The sequence below is a fragment of the Acipenser ruthenus genome, chromosome 35 (genome assembly GCF_902713425.1).
Source record: "Acipenser ruthenus chromosome 35, fAciRut3.2 maternal haplotype, whole genome shotgun sequence".
Lineage (NCBI taxonomy): Eukaryota > Metazoa > Chordata > Actinopteri > Acipenseriformes > Acipenseridae > Acipenser > Acipenser ruthenus.
In genome coordinates, this window is record NC_081223.1 from 2,206,547 (window position 1) to 2,228,674 (window position 22,128).

At 42.0% G+C, this 22,128-nt stretch overlaps 1 protein-coding gene across 1 annotated transcript in view; it reads right to left on the bottom strand.

Annotated features, from left to right (window-relative positions):
- The window catches only part of LOC117395269 (DELTA-stichotoxin-Hcr4a-like), a 412,383-nt gene extending 392,899 nt beyond the window's left edge, over positions 1 to 19,484 (bottom strand). The window contains exon 1 of the mRNA XM_059007440.1: positions 19,426 to 19,484. The gene's annotated coding sequence lies outside the window, so the exon portion shown is untranslated. The remainder of the gene's footprint in view (positions 1 to 19,425) is intronic.
- Positions 19,485 to 22,128: the final 2,644 nt, after the last annotated feature.

Here is a 22,128-nt window from a genome sequence, read left to right on the forward strand (position 1 = left end):
GTGAAGATAAACACACGCTGTCCTCCGAAGCGTGTGCCGTCAAGCCGACTGCTTTTTTTCACACTGCAGACTCACCATGCAGCCACCCAAGAGCTACAGCGTCGGAGGACAACGCAGCTCTCGGGCAGCTTACAGGCAAGCCCGCAGGCGCCCGGCCAGACTACAGGGGTCGCTGGTGCGCGGTGAGCCGAGGACACCCTGACCGACCTAACCCTCCCTCCCTCCGGGCGACGCTCGGCCAATTGTGCGGCGCCCCTTGGGAGCTCCCGTCCTCGATCGGCAATGGAATAGCCTGGATTCGAACTCGCGACTTGCAGGCTATAGAGCGCATCCTGCACTCACGTGGAGCGCCTTTACTGGATGCGCCACTCGGGAGCCCCCCATATGTACCTTTTTAACCATTCATAACATTGTAATTTACGTAGGTACAAAACATCAATATATCAATACCTACCAAAATATAGATATTGTTTTCAACACTGATGGATGTACATTTGCAACTAAAAGAATACAATGTTAACACTTTCAATACTGTCCAAAAGTCCCTTATACCATTATTTTACTTTCAAATTTTTGCTCATTTCTCTTCTTACTCTACTTATTACTCTCTTGTAATGTCTGTCTGTCTATTTACCATACACATTCTTGAATATCTTTCCCTCACTTTATTCATTATTTGATGAAGCAAAAAAAGAAGTGATATCTATGGTGTCAATGTAAAAAAAAAACAAGTTAGAAAAACGTAACACCCATTTAAAGTGGTGATATCAAACATAAAAGCCCAAGTTAGGAGAAGCAATTGGGGCAACCTTGTCAAGCATCAAGCAAATAGGCACAATTGGAAAGGTGCTGGGGCCCAAGATTCACACAATTGGCTAACTTGGCTTCTTTTTTTGATCGCTCCACTTTACATTGAAATATTCTTTGTACAACTTCAAGGGGATCTGTCATCATCTGTCAAATGAAAAGAGACTGTCGCAAGGCAGAACAGAAATGGAGAGCTACAAAATGACAAATCCAATATGATATATTTTAAAACAACTTGTATTGAAGTACAACAAAGATTTAATGTCAGCAAGATGCACTTATTTTTCTAATCTTATTGAGGTGAATAAGAATAACTCTTGGGTCCTTTTCTCAACAATCGATAGGCTAGTTAATCCCTCACCCTCCCTTGTAATTGACACTGAGGCGTCAGTTACTAAGTGTGAAGAATTTCTGAACTATTTTCAACAAAAAATAGTGAATATTAGGGATCAAATTTCATGGCATGACTCTGATTCAGACACACCAGTAGTAGGTAGTAATGCAGATGAAATATGCTACTTTCTCTTTGGACACAATACCAGCTAGGTTTCTGAAGGACATGTTCAGTGACCTGTGGAATGATGCTCTAACTATAATTAAGAGTTCTATGTCAACACAGATATTTCCAGCTGCTTTTAAAACTGCCCTGTTGAAACCCCGACTTAAAAAAAAATCTAATTTAGATAGTTAATTATACACCTATTTCAAACCTTCCTTTTTTAGCTAAGGTTCTTGAAAAGGCAGTATTTAAACACATTAATAATTTCCTTGATAGTAATATTATTTTGGAGAAGTTTCAGTCTGGGTTTCGTTCAGATCATAGCACAAAGACTGTTCTGGTTAAGGTTGCAAATGATCTACTTATGTGTGCAGATTAAAATGATATATCTACTTTAGTCCTTTTAGACTACTTTAGTCCTTTTAGTTCTGCATGCAATACTGTGGATCATGCAATTTTAATTAATCGTCTTAAAGAATGGGTGGGCCTCTCTGGAACTGTTCTGAACAGGTTTAAATCTTATCAGTGACATCTGGTGAGATCTCGCTGGTCCTTGAAAATCCAGGGGGAGAAGGTGTAAATCTCGCGTCGGGCCGTACCCATATACGCAGCAGGTCTCCAAGGTGAACAGCCTCTGGCATGTTAGAACAATGTAGTTTAGGGAAGTCAGCAATTCAGTTCTGTAATTTAGGGATTAGGATTGGCTCCAAGGCCTGGGTCAGTCGAGCTAGGATGCGAAGCAGGGTTGGGCACGCACCGCGGCTGGATGAGGCGTCGCCTTCACCCCTCACGGGGTTGGGCGGTGGTGACTTTGGATGTGTGCTGGGCCCTTCCAGCTGACTTAGAACTGGTGCGGACCAGGGGAATCTGACTGTTTAATTAAAACAAAGCATCGCGAAGGCCCCGTTGGGTGATGACGCGATGTGATTTCTGTTCAGTGCTCTGAATGTCAAAGTGATGAAATTCAATATAGCGCGGGTAAACGGCGGGAGTAACTATGATTCGCTTGGGAATGTCTGAGAAATATCTTGGCACCAACATAGACCCAAGGGTTGGTATGGTTAAGCCTGATGTAGAGGAACAACTCAGAAAACTCCAGAAAATCAATAATGTGCAAATGAATCCTGACCAAAAAGTGGTGATACTCAACATCTTTGCAATTTGAAACAAAAACACATTGGAAATGTGAAGAAAAACAAGTTATCAAAAGTGCCCAGCCATTTAAAATAGAAATATCAAAACACAAGCCAAGTTTCAAGAAACTATTGGGGCAACCTTGCCCAGCACAAGCAAATAGGCACAACTGTAAAACTGATGGGGGCCAAGGTTGCCCCAATTGTTTCTACTAACTTGGCTTGTGTTTTTCAGGCACAATAAATGCTGATCAAACGCATGAAAAGGCAGACTTAAGCAGTCACAGTTCGAGGGTATACCATGGACAGTTGTGATGTTTCTTCACTGTTCTGGTTGTAAGCGGGGCAGCTGTGTCTGTGATCTCAGTAAGGGTAGCGTTGCAGAGGGACACCGCATCATCGACTGAAGACGGAAGAGTACCAGTCAGAGGGGAAGAAGGGAAAATGGTCAGAGAGACATATCTGAGACTGAGAGATTGGAGATAACAAGACCCCTGGTGATGAGCAGATCCAGGGTATGTCTATGGGTGTGAGTGGAACATTGACAGATTGAGAGAGTCCAAGACAGTCCAAGAGTGCCAGTGCCAAAGTGTGGTTTTTAGAGGGGAAGAAGGCAAGTTGGCATGGATATTGAAATCACCAAGGAGTAGACATTTGTCATCTGAAGTGCAGATTAGGGAGAGGAATTGCGAGAACTGCGAGAAGCAATCATTTTTTCAAATGAAGAGAAGGCTGGCAAAGAGAGTGTTGAGACAGCAAGCACAGAGTTAGCAATAACAGCAGTGCCCCCACCTCTACCCATGAGGCGTGGCTTGTTAAAGAGTAGCCATTTGGGGTGAATACATGTAACAGTTAATAAACTTTAAAAACGGCCTAGAATAAAGCGTGACCGACATACATGTCAAACCCTAAGTGTTCACATTATTGAGACCCCTGCTGAAAAGCCTTGGGATTGATGAAGAGCTTTACCCTAGACCACTAGATTTTGTTTTTGGGGGGGCGGGGGTGCTGGTGACGGATCAAGATTTTTGCACATGATTGACAGCTATGCCACTGACCTAGACTTAAGGGCTGTGCACACCGGGAGCAAAGCAAACGACACAAATACATAAAAAATGAAGTACATTAAAAAAAAACTATAGCTAGTCATGAAAAGAAAATACTGTCTGCTTTTGCTCCTTTTGTGGAGACGAAATAAAATAAATAAAACAAAGAAATAGGCTGGGTACACCACACACTAAAAGAAATTACATTTAACAGTGAATGTGATCTAGTTTAACATGAAAATCATTAACCCTCTATTGCATATTGTAACATAAAGGTAACAAACCAATCTTTGTTGCTTAATACACATAAAAATGCTTCAGTTCTGTAGTTGCTGTTTCTTTTAGGTAACAGTCTAAATAAACCAATGGTAACTTTCCATTTGGTCATATGACTTTCTTATTTTTTATTTTACTTCTACAATGTGGTACTACTAGGAAGGTTGAAGGTCATCTTTTTGAGTGTTGCATTTGATGCTACTACATTGTTTTTTCTGCTTTTATCATCAAAAGAAAAATTGGATTCATAATTATTGGTAAGTAAAGGATTATTTTACTATGAAAAATTTATGACAATTGGTATGTATCCAGAAAGTAACATTGTGCAATCTTGATATGGGGAGATACTAGATTTACTGTTGACATAAGGGAATATTTTGTATTAGGAATATTTATTATTACTATATACTATTGCTTTACTTTTATTTGTTTACTATATTATATTATTATGTATTTGGTCCCATTCAAAGGAAAGAGCTCCATCAAACAGTACAATCCTAAAAAGCCAAAACGCTGGGGATACAAAATATGTGTTCTCTCAGATAGCAATGGCGTGGTTTACAACTTTGATATTTACAGTGGTCCAATTCTACCAGTTGATGGAATGCCTGACATTGGTGCAAGTGGAAACATAGGCCTTCAAAATTGTGTCAATTGTACCACAGAACCTTTCCCACAAGATCTACTACTACAATTGATTTTGTAATGTAGATTTGCAAGTGGCACTCGAGAAGAGAAAAATTCAGTGTGGGGACTGTCTGATCCAATCGCTTGGGTGGATGTCCATTCATGTCAGATGGTGAGATGAAGAAAAAAGGGAGGGGGACCTTTCAAGAGAAAGAAGCAACTGTCAATGGCTTAAACCTCAGGGCAGTAAAATGGTATGCCAACCGTGCAGTGACAGTATGTTTGCTGCTGCCAACCCAACGGCTACTATTGATAGATGGAATAGGAAGAAGGAAGTTGTTCAAGTGACCTGCCCTAGTGGTGTTCTGGATTATAACAACAACTATATAATTATAGCTCAGATATTGAGGAGAAGCATGCTGAAAACAAGCGAAGAGGGCCTGCAGCCCCATTGCCATGTACATCAGTTTGACAGGACAACACTGGACACTGGCCTGTTTTTGCTGAAGCAAGAGGCAGATGCAAAAATCCAGGCTGCAAAGGGCTTATAAAATGTACAGTGTCTGAAGTGCAGTGCAAATGGCACAAAAGTGTACCTCTGTTTCTCTGCAGAAAATAACTGTTTTATGGATTTTCACACACAGTAGTCCTGTAGCAAACGTGTCCAGAACAATTGTTAGTTGTTCATCATTCATTCTGTTAATACTGTTCATTTTGTTAACAGAAAAATGTTATTTTGTTAGAGAACATGCAATAAAAAAATGTTTTCAATGAATTGAATTATTTTTGTTGGTTCTTCAATTGCACAATGTTACTTCCAGGTAACGTACCCATCTAAAACTTCCCAAAATATATTTCACAATGTTTTTTTTTGTGCAATATGGACCTATTTAAGTAAGAAATTCTAAGAATTATTTTTTTCCACTCTATTATCATAATGTGTGCAATAGAGGGTTAAAAAAGAATACATCTACACATATTTCTTTGTAAATACTGAGAAAATTGGTTTAACCCTTTGCAATCCTATGTCGGACCTGGTCCGACACTATTATTTTCCCTATGTCGGTCCAATGTAAAGGGACGTAAAAAACAGGTCTCTAGTCGTTTTTTTCTCCGGAAACAGCTGAGAAAACCATTCAATGGCCAAGTGAGACCCATAGGAGCTGAGAGAAGCCGAATAAAGGGGCGTATCTGAGAAATACACATAGCCCCGGCACCACAGAGATAACATGGACATAAACAAACAAGACAGCTGCTTCTGCATCCAGCGCTCAAAGAACATCACAGACATTTGAAGAGCTTTTTTGAGATGTTTGGTGATAAAACGAGTGATCAGGAGATGATTTATTGGTATGCACGACTATGAAGGGGTATGTGAAGAATACAGCGAACAAGGGGTGGGGCGAGGCTGGAGATGCAGTTCTGAGTGTCCTGTTGATATGCAGTGCCTTTTAAACCTGTTTTACTGTGAAAAAACTACTTTTAAACAGCCCATCTAAAATAAACTGCGCGTGTGAAAATAAATTGGACCTGATGCGCCTGAGACGCGCTGAATAAATGGACTGCTAAGGGTTAATATACTTTTTTTTATTGATTTTCAGTTTTAATAAAATCTTCAGTTAGTGTGTGAATGTGATTATTATTATTATTGGTCAACATGATTATTACAAAGAAGCATCATTTTACAGTAATTCAAAATCAGTGTGTGTCGCTCCCCGTCACTTTGACCAAAATTAAGGTGAAATAAAGAGATAGACATACCAATTTCTTTCTTTGTATTGTCATTATAACCACTGACACTGGCATCATAAAGAACATTATATTTTTCAACTGTAATAATTAAATTCTCATTGATGTCCGTTTCTCTTATTTCTGTGGTAATTTCTGCGTGAATGAGACAGTGCCAGTCTCACAGCCTCTCCTTCGACTCTGTCCGAGTAATGACGTGTTATGTACAGAAACACAGACAAACTGTCAGTTTGAGACAACAAGGCAATTCTATCTTTGGAGTAAGGGGGGAGTTTGCATAGGAGCTACAGGAATATATGAATGGTAATGTACACCTCTTCATGGTGATGTCCTCCCTCCCAAAAAAAAAAAAAAATGCTCAGACAGTTGTATTGGATTTACAGCTGTGTCATGTTGTGGCGGAGCATCCCGCACCTATGTATTTATTTATTATTATTTGTATTTGTTTGCGGCGCGGATAAAAGCGGCGTGTCTTTTATTATTTATATTTAAAACCCTGTGAGGATGCATGACTGATCAGCTACTGATTATTTAACTAACTGACAGTCATGCATCCTTACCAAACACGTGCAGACTCTGGCCGAGGGGTAATAAAATAATTAACAACTAGTTAATCCCTCGGCCAGAGTATAAGAACCTGCAGCTGCCCGTGCTGCGGGGTGGAGTGTACAGAGGAGAGTACGGGGAGAGAGCGAGAGCGAGGAAACATAACGACATTTAAAAACGACTGCTAAACAGTCTTTGTTTATTTGTTTGGCCCTTGTGCCTTTTTGTTTTGTGTTTTGTTCATTGTTTAAATCTTTTGTTTTAGTTTATTTGATTAATTAAATGCGCTGAATGCAGTAGCATTCAGCTTCACCCGCCCATCCATTGTTTTGGTTTCAGTTACTTCCTGGTCCGTGACGTCACCACATCTCACCACTGTGAGCCAGCCTGTCACACATGTATAAAGGGTTTTGCAGCCTCGCAAACAATAACAAACTTAATATGCACAAATGTGAGAATCCATTGCACATTGACTCTCAAAATTGTGAAAAACCGTGAGTTTCAGGGTAAACCTTGAAACTTGACATGCATGGATGGAAATATGAACTGGAGACGAGGCTCAAAGTTGGAAACTATGGCCCGTGAGGGAAGAACGTTAGGTTACTTACCATAACCCTGGTTCCCTGAAAAAGAAGATGACCACCACTACATTAGGTATGGGATATTCCTGCCCTTGACATAGGTATTGCTGAGCTCTCTATACCAGAGCTGCCGAAAGGCCCCTTCCTGGGATGATGCACTCAGTCCGCCCACCGAGGGTATAAAACTGTCACTCACAGGAATATCGCCCTCTTTTTCCATCGAACCTGTGAGGGCGACCTAAGCGACCTCACAGGTGGTGGTCGTCTTCTCTTTCAGGGAACCAGGGTTACAGTAAGTAACCTGACATTCCCTTTCAATTCGAAGACGACCACCACTACATTAGGTATGGGATAATGTATACCAAAGCTGTCACGAGGGAGAAGGAACGGCAGAATATGAGGGACAAAAAACACTGTCTAACCCAGAGGTTAGAGGTGTGAACTTACACCCTCAAGGATCCTCGTGCCTACAGAAGGCAAAAGAGGGTCTACCACATTAATACGGTAGAACCTGGAGAAGGTATGCAGCGTAGCCCAGCTAGCTGCAGTACAAATATCAGACATCGAGGCACCTCTGAAGAGGGCCCAAGATGTAGCCAACTGTCTAGTCGAGTGTGCGGCTACCCTACCAGGTGGGGGCAAGCCAGCACCATTATACGCAGTCAAGACTGTATCCACAGTCCAATGTGACAGACGCTACTTAGAGAAGGCCTGTCCTAGAGTCCGTGTCCCATGACAGATGAAGAGCTGGTCAGATTGACGCAGAGCTCTTGTCCTCAGCACGTAGTATCTCAATGCCCACACTGGGCAGAGGAAATTCAATCTCATCCTCCATTGAAGCAAACAGAGGTGGATGAAAAGACTCCAGTACCACAGACTGGTTAATGTGGAAGGCTGTAATCACCTTGGGGAGGAAGGCTGGAATCACCGCAGGGTTGGTACGCAGCGACACCCTGCTGCCATCCTCCCAAATACCCATGCAGGAGTTGTGCACAGACAGTGCCTGCAGCTCACTGATCCGCTTAGCGGAGGTGATAGCCAAGAGGAAGGACAGGTACTTCAGCTCTATGGAGTGTAAGGGCTCAAACATGGCCTTTGTGAGAGCCTCTAGTACAATATTAAGGCTCCATTCAGGGAGAAAAGTCCTCCTAGGAGGGTGTAATCGCCGTGCGTCTTTAAAGAAACGGGTAGCCAATAAATGTGCACCCGGAGACATAGATTCTATGGGGGCATGGCAAGTAGAGATAGCCGCTAAATACATCTTCAAGGTGGAAGGTGACCTTCCAGCACCAAGCAGTTCTTGCAGAAACTGCAAAATGACTGGCATAGGGCAACTGATGGGATCATGGTTCACACCAAGCTTGAAAATACTTCCACTTATAGGTATAAAAAGACCTAGTGGAGTCCGCCCCAGTGCTCTGCATCCACAACTGTGTCCGATAGCCCTAGGGCTAGCCAGTGGTCCCTTACAAGGGCCAGACCCATAGCTGGAACCTGCCCAGTTCCGGGTGCCAAAGAGAGCCTTTCGCCTGACTGAGGAGATCCAAACGAAGTGGAATCTCCCAGGGCTGGCCGTGCAACAGCTGGCACAGGGTCAAAAACAATATTCTCCCGGGCCACTTGGAAGCAACTAGGAGAACCGACACTTTCTCTAACTGGACTTTCTCCAGAAAAGCTGGGAGCAGCAGTATATTTACTCTGATCCCCTGCAACGTACGTGGAGCTAGGGAGAGGCCGAATGGCAGCACAGTGAATTCGTACGTGCTTCCTTGAAAGGAAAAGCGCAGATACTTTCTGTGCTCTGGACAACTGGGAACATGAAAGTATGCGTCCCGTAAGTCCACAGTGGTGAACCAGTCACCTGGCCGGACAGACTGGAGTATGTGACGGTGCGTCAGCATTCGGAACCTCCTTTCTTTTAAGAACCCATTCAGGAGCCTCAGATCTAAGATGGGGCAAAGCCTGCCATCTTTTTTGGGTACCAGAAAGTACCTCCAGTAGTACCACTCCGTGGGAGATGGGGTCTACGAGAGAAATGGCTCGCTTGCACAGCAAGGCAGACACTTCTTTCTGAAGTACCGAGGCTTGTAGAGGGTCTGTCACGAAGGTGTTGGTGACACCTCGAAAGGGAGGAGGTCCCAAGCCAATCTGAAACGCATAGCCGTTTTGCACAGTGGCAAGCACCCAGGAATCTGAAGTTCAAGCGCACCAGTACTGCAGCTGCTGTGCCGAAAAGGGGGTTTGAGGCCACCAGCCTTCAGGGGCCCTGCTTGGGCTGCTGAGGCTGGGGCAGGGCAGTTTGGGGTGAGTGTTTAGTGTGCTGGCTGCTGGTTTGTGGACTGACCAGGACCGGCGTTCCCTCTGCCTGTCGTTTGGGCTTGGTTACCTGCTGATGTGGACTGTAGGCAATGCCTTAAGTCACCCAGCAGAGCCGTGGGGACTGGGACTCTTCTGGTGACACTTCGAGTCTGGGGAGCTCACCAGCGGCTCGACCTACCCCATGCAGAGGCACGGGGAGGGAGCAACAGTGGCATCTTTGCAATATCTCCTCCACAGCTGGCCCAAAAGTATGCCCTGGGGATATGAGTGTGTCAAGCAGCGCAGCCTTATCTGCATCAGGGACTCTGGCTTTTGTCAGCCACAGCTGTCTACAAGCCACAATTAAGCTAGCTCCGGCACAGGGTACGCAGTACACCATACAAATATGCGGTCAGCACACTCGCTGTATTAGTTATAATTATTATTATTATTTGTTTATTTAGCAGACGCCTTTATCCAAGGCGACTTACAGAGACTACGGTGTGTGAACTATGCATCAACTGCAGAGTCACTTACAAATACGTCTCACCCGAAAGACGGAGCACAAGGAGGTTAAGTGACTTGCTCAGGGTCACACAGTGAGTCAGTGGCTGAGGTGGGATTTGAACCGGGGACCTTCTGGTTACAAGCCCTTTTCTTTAACCACTGGACCACACAGCCTCTTAGTTAACCCTTTGCGGTCCATTTATTAATCGCGCGTCAGGCACGCCAGGTCTAATTAATTTTCACACGCGCAGTTAATTTTATACGCGCTGTTTAAAAGTATTTTTTTTCACAGTCAAACGGGTTTAAATGGCCCTGCATATCAACAAAGCACACACTAGGCATCTCCAGCCCCGCCCCAGCCTTTTGTTTGCTATAGCGTTCAGCTGTGTAAGAAATAAATAATAATAATAATAATAGTCGTACATACCGATCGATCATCTCCAGATCACTCGTTTTATCACCAAACTCCTCAATAATGCAATCCAAGTCATTATTTTATTACTATAACATCTGAAAAAAGCTCTGCAAATGTCCATGATAGTCTCAGTGCGCTGACGCACTTAGCCAGCTTGTTTACTATGGACGCCCATTATCTGATACCTGATACCATGTATGACTATTCATGAAATACGCCTTTTTTTTTTTTTTTTTTTCCGACTTGTCTCGGCTCCTGTCGCTACCACTCGGCAATTGAATGGTTTTCTCGGCTTTTTCCGGAGAAAAAACGACTAAACACCCGTTTATTGCGTTGCTATAATGATGTCGGACCCAGTCCGACAAAGGACCTGTGAGGAATAATTGCAATGTCGGACCCAGTCCGACAATGGACCGCAAAGGGTTAAGTGAGCTGTCTGCGCTTCTGCTGTATAAGTTCACTTTAAATGCATCTCCGTCATCCTGCATTGAGGGCTCGGGCACGCCGGATCTCTAGCAAGACCACCCACCGGCGGGGCCTTAACCAGAGTCGCGATGGTGGAGTCTACCGGGGGGAACCCCGCCAGACCGAGTTTATCCACGCATTCCAAGGAGGAGAGCGGTGCAGCCTGTTTTTGTACACTAGGACCCGAAGCCAGGCGATGCCAGAAAGAGCATACTTCCTCCATGAAGTCTGGGAAAGCTGGGAACCTTTCAGGGCGAGGAGCCAGCGCCTGTGATCTGAAAACAGACCGGCGTGGTTCTGCCGCTGGTGTCCAGGGAACCTGCAGGAAAGCTGCAGCACGTCCCATGAGTACCGAGACCGAGCTGGACAATGAGGTGGTACTGGCTTCTGAGACACTCTCAGAGCCAGGCTCTTCCTCCGCAAGGGTCTCACCCACTGCATTTCAGAGGAGAAAGAAGCTCTATCCCCCGAGGCCGCTATCCTCCTGCAACAGCTGAGGTGACCCTTCCCACACCCCCTGCACTCCCTTGGGGAGGTGGGGGGGGGGTATGCCAATTGGGGCTGCAGCAGGGCCTGGATAGGGGCCTGGGCCGCTGGTGCCTGTGTAGCCAAGAGATCCAGGACCTGGGCCATCTGGGCGTTCAGGTCCATAATGTCCCTCGCCTGCCTAGAATGCTTCACCCGTCTCGCTTGTGGAGATGGGGAGGGACTGCGGGTGGCCTGCGCATTGGGAATGTCCAGCAGGGTGTCCTGGGACAGGTCGTCTGGGGCACCCAGAGCCGCAGACGGTCCTGCCGTGGAGGACACGGAGCTCACCCTCATGGCTCTCTCTAGACGAGCCTCATTCAATCGGGGCTGAAAAGCCTCACAGACACTACATGCCATGTCCCCCTCGAGGGCCATGGTGGCATGTGGGACGCCCAAGCACCGCACGCAGGGGGTATGCTTGTCCTCCTGCGGGATGTTTGCATTGCAGGCCATACAGGGATGGGACCCCGACACGGGCTTGACTTTGTGCATTAGCACTAAGGCACTGCTCGCATTGTGTTGAACACTGCGTTAACATAGTGTGTACACTCACTAGCGTTACAGCAAGGGTATTAACACTGCGCACCGTGTGTTGAGTACCGTGGGCACCTTGTGCACAGCATACCGTGCAGCACCGTATGAGCACTAGTGTAGTACCAATCTACGTGTGCACCATGCACTATGTACACCACGTGCATCGTGTATGCTGAGCCCCGTGCGCACCAAGTATCTTGTTTTTCACTAGGTACCGTGCAGCACCGTGAGCTATACGCTAGGTTGAGCAGTGCTTACGCAAGAAATGCAACGTGTATCGCGCGTCCCAAGCACCGTGTGCACCGGGTACCGTGCACTGCGTACCGTGCAGCACCGTGCGTTACCGCGGAGAAAGATAGTAAAGGGAGCGAGAGTACGCCATTTGTTTACAAGGCCCGACTCACCGAGGTGGGCGGGCCTGTGCGGCCGGCAGGGTCTACTTGACAGTGGGGATGCGGCAAGGCCTAGCCCTGTGGAGGAGATCGTGGCTGGAAGGGTCATTCGACAGCATGGATACGACAAGGCCTAGCCCCGAGGAGGAGAGCGCGGCTGGAAGGGTCACTCGACAGCATGGATACGACAAGGCCTAGCCCCGAGGAGGAGAGAGCGGCTGGAAGGGTCACTCGACAGCGGGGATACGACAAGGCCTAGCCCCGAGGAGGACACGTGTACTCTCAGGAAGAATAGACAATTATTCACGCATGACTGCACAGGCAGTCGCTCAGATATGACAGACAGGTGACAAGCAGGGGAGGCTGCTGAAAGACAGAAAGGCAAAAAGGACTCTTAAGACATTTATTCCAGGGAAGCTGCAAGCCGGCTTTCAGCACGAATGCAAGGGAAATACAACCGACTCAAATCGACTCGAGAAGCTCTTTTCTATCAACACGCTCTGCTCAACACAGAGGTCTTACCGTACCATCTTGAGAGGGAAAAAGAGGAGGATTTTCCTGCGAGTGACGGTTTTATTCCCTCGGTAGGCGGGACTTAGTGCGTCATCTCAGGAAGGGGCCTTCGGCAGCTCTGGTATACAGAGCTCAGCAATACCTACCCGAAGGGTAGGAATATCCCATGCCTAATGTAGTGGTGATCATCTTCAAATTGAAAGGGAACGTTAGTTACTGACAGCGGACAATATTGTTTGAAGCCACAGGCTGTGAGGAAGGACATTCAGAGTGATTACACTATGTAACACAATTTTTGTTCCTGGGTAGTAAGTGTTATTTCCTAATTGCTTATGCCTCAAAAGTATAGAAAATGGCTATTATTCCCCACAAACTTTGCTTTTGTGACCAGGACAGTGATATTTTGAAATTTATCTATTTCCAATGAGAAAACGGGCGAATTTGTGTCTTTTCGTTCACATAAAGTCAGAAAAAAACAACATATGAATCCAAATTAACGTGTATTTATACTAAAGTAATACAAAAATGACTACAAAAGATTTAGAAGTGAGTAGTTTTTCGAGATTTACGATTATACTGTAAATCACTTTCAAGAATCAGCCCCCAAATGTAGTCTTCCATCATGTTCTCGTTATACTGTCCTTGGTAGCGGCGTTCAAAGTCCAGTATATCCTGGTGGAAGCGCTCGCCTTGCTCCTCCGAGTACGCTCCCATGTTCTCCTTGAATTTATCAAGATGAGCATCAAAGATATGGGCTTTGAGGGACATCCTACAGCCCATTGTGCCGTAGTTCTTCACCAGAGTCTCAACCAGCTCCACATAGTTTTCGGCCTTGTGATTGCCCAGGAAGCCCCAAACCACTGCGACAAAGCTGTTCCAAGCCGCTTTCTCCTTACTAGTGAGCTTCTTGGGGAATTCATTGCACTCCAGGATCTTCTTTATCTGTGGTCCGACGAAGACACCGGCTTTGACCTTTGCCTCAGACAGCTTAGGGAAGAAGTCTTGAAGGTACTTGAAGGCTGCCGACTCCTTATCTAGAGCTCTGACAAATTGTTTCATAAGGCCCAATTTGATGTGCAGTGGTGGCATCAGCACCTTCCGGGGGTCCACCAGTGGCTCCCACTTGACGTTGTTCCTCCCCACAGAGAACTCGGTCCGCTGTGGCCAGTCCCGCCTGTGGTAGTGCGCCTTGGTGTCTCTGCTGTCCCAAAGGCAAAGATAGCAGGGAAACTTGGTAAAACCACCTTGGAGACCCATCAGGAATGCCACCATTTTGAAGTCTCCTATGACCTTGATGCCATCTCAGAAAAATGCAGATATGTATCCACTTAGGCAGCTGGAACTAAACTGAACTGGTGGGCTTAAGGCCCCTGTATTTGTACTACTATTTATATTACTGGAAAGTCCTAGAAAGTTCTAGAAGTTACTCCAAGTTTACTCAGCACTGAATCTATCTGGAATGTTCTGGAAAATAGGTAAATTTCAAAATATCACTGTCCTGGTCACAAAAGCAAAGTTTGTGGGGAATAATAGCCATTTTCTATACTTTTGAGGCATAAGCAATTAGGAAATAACACTTACTACCCAGGAACCAAAAAAAAAATATATATATATGTTACACGGTGTTACCTAATTTGAGCGGAAAAAAGCAGTTCTAGTCCAAAGTGTTAATACAACTTTAGACCGTAAGCAATGGTGCCCCCAGAAATATTTCACATGGTGCAAGGGCCGGTGTCAGGTTTGTGTGGGTCCCAGGCAACAGACCTCCAGTGCCCCCCCCAACCTTCACCCCCAAATCAGAAATGTGTTTCTATCAAAAAGGTTTTCATAATCTGTAGTCCCTTGCTAATCCGGACATGTCTGGAGACACGAGTAGTCTGATTAAAAAAAAAAATACAAATAAATTAATAAATAAAACAAAATATATATTAACTGTTTAAATAATTGCGCTGAAATAACATTTTGTAATACATCTGTACAGTAGTAAAATACATGTAATGCAAAATAAATCATGCTGCTGCATTTAATCATTAACGTACAGTGCGAAAAGTCAAAGATTATTTTTTAATTAAAACTAAACAAATTGGCGCATTTTCTTTTCTTTTTTTTACTGTAGCATACTTAGTACACAATAACAGAAAACAGATCACAGTGCTGCATTGATGTTATGACAGTACACAGTACCCTACATACCCTGCTGGAAAAACCATGAAGTGGTTTCCATTTGTAACAGTATGGACACGATTGGACTTTTCACTGTTGCGCAGAATTATATAGTAGCCTATACTATTTTCACTACTTTCAATTGAATGCATGTTGTTTATTTGTTTACTATGTGACACCGACCACATATAATGGGGTAAGAAACTCCCCATCTGCAATTTAATTGATTGCAGTTAGTCTGGCCAGATACCTTAATCCGAAATGTAATTATCTTAAAGTGGTCACATACTTGTTCAATTAAGAATTATAAAAAAGTGGGTATATACCTTTAAGAGGGGTAGTATAAAAGCACAGGTCTGTCTATCAAGGGGGGTGTTTTTCTACTTGGTGACCTCACGCTGACTCTGCACCGGTGCGCCTGATTGCATTTGCAATGTGTAACTTCCTGGTATTATTTGTGGGTGCTTCCCCTCCTGTTTGGTTTTCTTTGTTGTTATTTTTTGCATGTTTACCAGTAAGAGTTTAGGGTTTTCTTTTTTAAAGTGTTAGTATTAATTGTGTTAATGAAGGAGCCTATGGATTCTGTAATTGCTGGATAAAGCGACATGTGGATACAAAATTATGCCATCGGCAGGAAATGATGTGAAAGCCAAAAGAGGATCTGCATCAGCAAAGTGGTGAGACCATTCTTTTTTTTTTTTTTTACCAATCTTCATTGCTGGATTTGTTTACTTTGTTACTTTGCTTCGTTGTGTTTATTGGATTATTATTTTTGCTTCTTACCTGGAGCTGGATTTATATCAAGGACTTTGGGCCCAACAATATATCTATTTATCTCTCTCTCTGTCTGTCCTGTGCTTGTTTTTCATAACACATTGTTTTGCTCAAGTGTGCTGAGATGCATTAAAGGATAGTTTGTTTAGAACCCTGGATTCAGGTCTTCTTTTTATGTTAGTTGGTTTGGTTAAGATTTTAAGATTGCTCTTAATTATTTTTTTCTTTCTAAAGATACTTGGATTGGCCTTAGTGTTTCAAACAGGACTGTTACAACTTCTTTATTTGGGGGGCAAAGGTGCAACTACCAGTTGGGTTTGGGGGGAGGCTCCCAGCTCAACCGTTTCAGACACCATTTACAGTATGCCTCCCCCCCCCCCCCCCCCCCCAAGCTCAGGCTGTGCCACTGTCATGTGGATAAATAATGTGCCTACAGGAAAGCTGGTGACACAAACCAAAACTACTCCATTCATAACCTGTTTTTTGTTTTTATTTAACCATATGAAGAAGTGTTTAACCTTTCAGTTTTCACCTTCTTATTTATACTGCAGCCTAACACTGCAGCACCAAGACTCACTATTCATAGCAACACAAACGCAGGTGTACATAAAGCACTTTAATAATTGCGCTACAATGAAGATGTAAACAACAAAAAAAGGTACAGTTTGCTTTTAGATACAGGTTTGGTTATAACTTTTGGATTTCTTTGAGGAAGAAGTTGCATGCAAAAAAGTAACTGACTTAACTACCACCTTTTGTACATTTTTTTTTTTTTTTTTTTTTTTTTTTTAATAAAGTGCTAGTAAACATTGATTAGTTAGTATGTGTTTTTTGACTCGGTTGGATTTCTTTTTAAACATAAAATGTAGGCTAAAGGTTCAGTGTTCACAAAGTACTATTGATATTTAGGACCGCTCACATAGTGTGTTTTGCCAACATACCCGGCTTCATAAACTTTAGTGCTGATATAAAAGATTAAAGGTATATGTGTGTGTGTGTGTGTGTGTGTGTATGTATGTGTGTGTGTGTGTGTATATATATAGATATATAGATATATAGATATATAGATATATAGATATATAGATATATAGATATATAGATATATATATAGATATAATGCATGCTTTTTAAAAAAATAATAAAGCCCATATTTCATACCTGTATTCAACTGAAAATAATGCAGGAAATACAATTAAGAGTAACAGTGTAATAAATCTGACAAATGTAGCCCATCTAACAAATGTTATACCGCAGTGCATTAAAACTAATAAGGTAACTAAACAATCTTATGTTCTGTTGATCTGTCTGGTTATAAATAGTAAGTGTCATCAGTGAGGCATTTAGCGTTAGAAACTAAAAACTTGCTAACGGAGCTCCCGAGTGGCGCATCCAGTAAAGGCGCTGGGTGCAGGATGTGCCCTATAGCCTGGAGATCGCAGGTTTGAATCCAGGCTATGTCACAGCCGACCGTGACCGGGAGTTCTTGGGGGGCGGCGCACAACTGGCCGAGCGCTGCCCGGGTATCTACAACCGAATAAAATACAAATGTTTGTATCCAATGAAACATATGCATGCTGCAACGCATCTTTAGATGACAACAGGAGCAAGCAGCACAGTTGATTACACTGGCTAGGCCAGGCAGCACAGCACAGGACACGCTTGTTGAATTATATGTAATGTTTGTTTTTACTGGAACAGATCAATTGTATATTTCAATACATTATTACTAAGAATAACATAGGTACAATATATAAAACGTATTGAACTATATTTAAACAGGATTTCATCATGGATCCAATATATCATCGTGTGCGCGTTGTTACATTCTCATGAATGGTATTGAAACGGTATATCATGTTCTTTCAAGCCTCTGCCCTGCGCAGTAGTGTCTCATGAACTGTTATCTCACAATACTAAATGATCCCTGATGCATTATTTTGTTCAGTGATCTAGTTCCCCACTCGTTTCCCAGACATTGCTGCTAAACTGCTTTAAAAGGTACAATAGTAATTTAAACGCTATATTAAATTGTATTTTAGGTTTCATACAGGTGTATTCAATATTACAAAATACAACGTCCTTACTGTGTTGATGAATTGGCAAGGAAAGGTTCATTTGCGGCATTAGTCTTTTAAATAAAGCTGGTTTAAAACGGGTCTAAAATAAATCATAGAATGGATCTTGCTAAACCAATTAATTTGTTAAATTGTTTGGTATGTTGGAGTAGGGGCTAATTTAAGCCAATTTAATGGTTTTTCAGGGGTTGAACCAGACCCGAATTTAATATCAAAATGATGTAACTAACTAGTTTGTGCAATTCACCGTTGGGGTCCCACTTCTCTTATCTATCAATAAGGGGTGCCATAGCCGAGTTTTATTGTGTTTAAATAACGCATGCATTATTTATGAAAAAAAACTGAGCTGCTATTCTGTGAACAGGTCCCTTACATAGCGCTACAGCTGCAGTCCTGTGGCAGTCCCAGTTAAGGTGGGTTAACCTGTAAATGTTATATTCAGTCCAGATCTGGATGCTAAACGTTAAAAGGTAAAAAGCTGACCCTGTGTCCAAATCTGTATCAAAATCCTGAGTCCAGGTTAAACTACCAGTTGAACTTCTTTTCAGTGCCTGCGGTAATTGGTATTTCTTGAAACCAGGTGTTTCTCTGAGTTTATTTAAACCCTGACATTGAATGGTGTAGATCAAGGGTCTCCAACCCTGGTCCTGGAGAGCTTGCTTGATCTGGTGCAGATTGATCTGGTGTAGATTGATGTTCATTGAACTGTTCTAGACTGCACTCTAACTTTTATATATTTATATTCTATCCATTTGAAAAGCAACAGAACATGAAAACAATAAAGCAGGAACATTGTATAGTTATATGTGGCTTATAATGGAATTGAACATAATGTAGCCTGTATTATTATTATTATTATTATTATTATTATTAATTTATTTCTTAGCATACGCCCTTATCCAGGGCGACTTACAATTGTTACAAAATATCACATTACAGATAAGAGCAGTTCTAAATACCATAGTTAGAAAAAAAGGAGCAAATTCAAATAAGAAATACAGTAAATAATTGCATTTGAGAGCGATTTCGACTAACGGCAGTTAACTGTACAGTAAAAAGATTTGCTTATAAGAGTAAATTCCATTAAGAACAACTAGTCTGTGCAGTAAATGGATAAGAACGATTTCAAACAAGAGCAATTACAAAAACCGTGAATACGGGAGTAAAATCAAGTACAGATACAGAAAATAGTTAGAATTGAGAGCAGTAGCAGAATACAGCAAACCAAACCTGGAGCTTACATTCAACGAGACTTATGCATTCAATTTATTTTGGTTTTGGTTTCTTTGTTTGTTTGTTTGTTTGTTTGTTTTTTTTTTTAAAGAAACTAAGTCCACTTTCCTCTCCCTTTCTGAACCCACAATCACATATTTTAATTAGCTACAAATCAAAGGGAACTGCCCGTCTGCAGCACTATACACATTACAATTCATTACTATGGAGTTTTAAAATGAACATTGCAAAGTTTAGGTTTCTTAAACCCAACAGATTACTAACCTGTACTTTGAAAGCAGGAGCTGGAACTAGGAGGATGTCAGTGCAGTCCGGGTGTGCAGAGCTGAGTAAACTGTGAAGCAAAACTGTCAGCTTTATACTGTTACACAAACAAGGGGTGCGACAGAGGACGATAACCCTGGTGTTTGGGCGTGTAAATTTAACCAGATTAAGAACTTTATTTGCTAAGAAATTGCATCAATAAATGGAAATGCCACAAGCAGTACAGATATATTATTAAACATTAGGCGAAACACAAGTGGTTTGGGAAGAACCGTTGCAGTATTGTTATAGAAACTATATACATTCACAGTGAGAAACACATCGGATCCATGAGTGATCATAGAAAATAAAGTAACTAAACCAGTGACCAGTCAGCCCATAGAGCCGTCAATGAAACGCAAACAGCTACAGTAAAACCCGATTACAGTAAAATATAACATTCATATATACAAAATCTTAATGTTCTGGAATCTGAACATGTGGTAAAGCAGAGTGTACTGTGAGTGACGAGAGCGCTCTGTTCCAAACATCAATATTTATATCTTGTACTTTTAAATAAAAATAAAATGGAAGTTTCAATTCATTATTTTCCTCAATCTCTGATTCCAGTGCAACATACAGGAGCAGACTACTTCTAAATGAGATTTGGCATCAGCAAGCAGCCACATTCTCCCGAAGGTAATAGTCCGCAGGGTGGTTACTATTAACTGCTACCAGGCCCCGGACTGATCCCTACAGTAGTACTAACGTTAGTTGTATTTTTCAAGCTTATGTTAACCAGACAGTTTTTCACGCTCTGTCTCGAAACATGTGTTGTAAACTTCTACGACTACACGTCATTTGGTTACAAGTCTTCTCGCTGATGACACACGTTACAGTCAGGCAGGAGGGATCACTGGCTTCTCTGTAATAATATTCAATCTGAAATGCAAAGTGCAGGATCACAGTTTTAATGGGGCATGCAGAGTTTTAATTGTGGTGGTTGCAAAAAGTATATTCAGCCCAAACTTTCACTACCTATGCTTCACTACAGAAAAAATGTCCTATAATCTTCATTGTCCATTTACTTGCTCTTAGTTTGTCTTCTGGCTTGCAACCTATGTTTTGACATCTCTTTTATATTTTCTTATTTTCTAAATACCGTATGTGTAAACCACAATGTCTAAGAACAGTCATACCCTTAGCAACAATTGTGTGAATGTTTGGCCTCAGCACCTTTCCAATTGTGCCTATTTGCTTAATGCTTGACAAGGTTGCCCCAATTGCTTCTCCTAACTTGTTCTTTTGTGTTTATCACCACTTTAAACGGCTGGTGTGTTTTTCTAACTTGTTTTTTACATTGACAATATAGATATTGCATGTTTTTGTTATAGATATATATTTACATGAAACTTGTACTTTTTATATAGGTATATTAATGTAAATTGCTGTGGATAAACTCATCAGCCAAATTAATTAATGACATGTATTTTTGTAGCTTGCTATTTATTAATTTATTTCTACATTTATAATATAAACATGTATTAATTTCTACATTTATTTAAAAATATTTATTTCTAAATGTATTTATTCCCCTATGCATTTGTTTACATTTATTTATTTCTACCAAATTATTATTTCTTTTTAATTAACAGGGAACTACAATTGATCAGATTTAGACAAGGAAGCTACATGCCACTCTTGTGTGCGGTTCCATTCTATGGTATCTACCAAACAAACAGGAAATTGGATATTTTCAAACAGGAAATAGAATCGAGCAGAACCTTCAGGTTTTCAGCGAAAGCTGGCCAGGCATGGATGTAAGCTTAAATTAATGTATTTCAACAGCCCAGTGGCGCAGCGGCTAAAGTCGTGTGCTCTTCAGGGATGTCATGTTGCAAGTTCAAACAATGGTCATTTTTTCTTTTTTATTATTTTTTGTGCGATATGTGCTGTTTTAAAACAAATACATTGTTTAAACTGTGTGGATATCAAACTGCTTGCGTTCCCTGGCTTATTTTGATGTTGACCAACATGTGGAATCACATGATTGAGGTAGATGTTCAGTTATTTAGCTTTTCTGATTGAAAAGTCGCTACACACCCTTAAAGTAGACGGAAGATGAAGAAGGAGAAACAATTTTACCTTGGTTTGACATGTATCTCATTGTGCATAAGAGGTATTTACGTTTTTATTTCACATTTGATGTAAGAAAGTTTCAGATTTTTGGTACTGATACAGATGGTAATTCAATGTTATTTTAGTTTTGCTGCTGCAACGTGGTGAAAACAGCAAAACTCTTGGCGCTGTATAGAGACACTCTCGATTAGTTTCAAACAAGTTTTTCTAACTTGTAGGAACAACTACTGTTCCTCTCACTTTGAGTGAAGCAATTTATTTAAATGGTTATATTTATAGTTCATGTTTGACACGGTAGAATTGTTTTCTTATTTACACAAACACTTTATTTCTTTTTATGGTTTGCACTTTATTTGTAGTTGTGGTGTTTAGGACCGAACATATTCCTGTTGTCAGAATCATAAACTGACTGGTTATTGAAAATTAATTCTTTTATTTTGGTTTTTCTGCTTCATCTGCGCCCTATTGGGTTTACTTTTTGTTTAGACAACGAGTGTCAATGATCGGCTCGTTATTTCAGTTTGTATTTATTTTATTTAAGCACTGGATCATATTTTTGTAGGTGGGCAATATCAGTGTCAAACC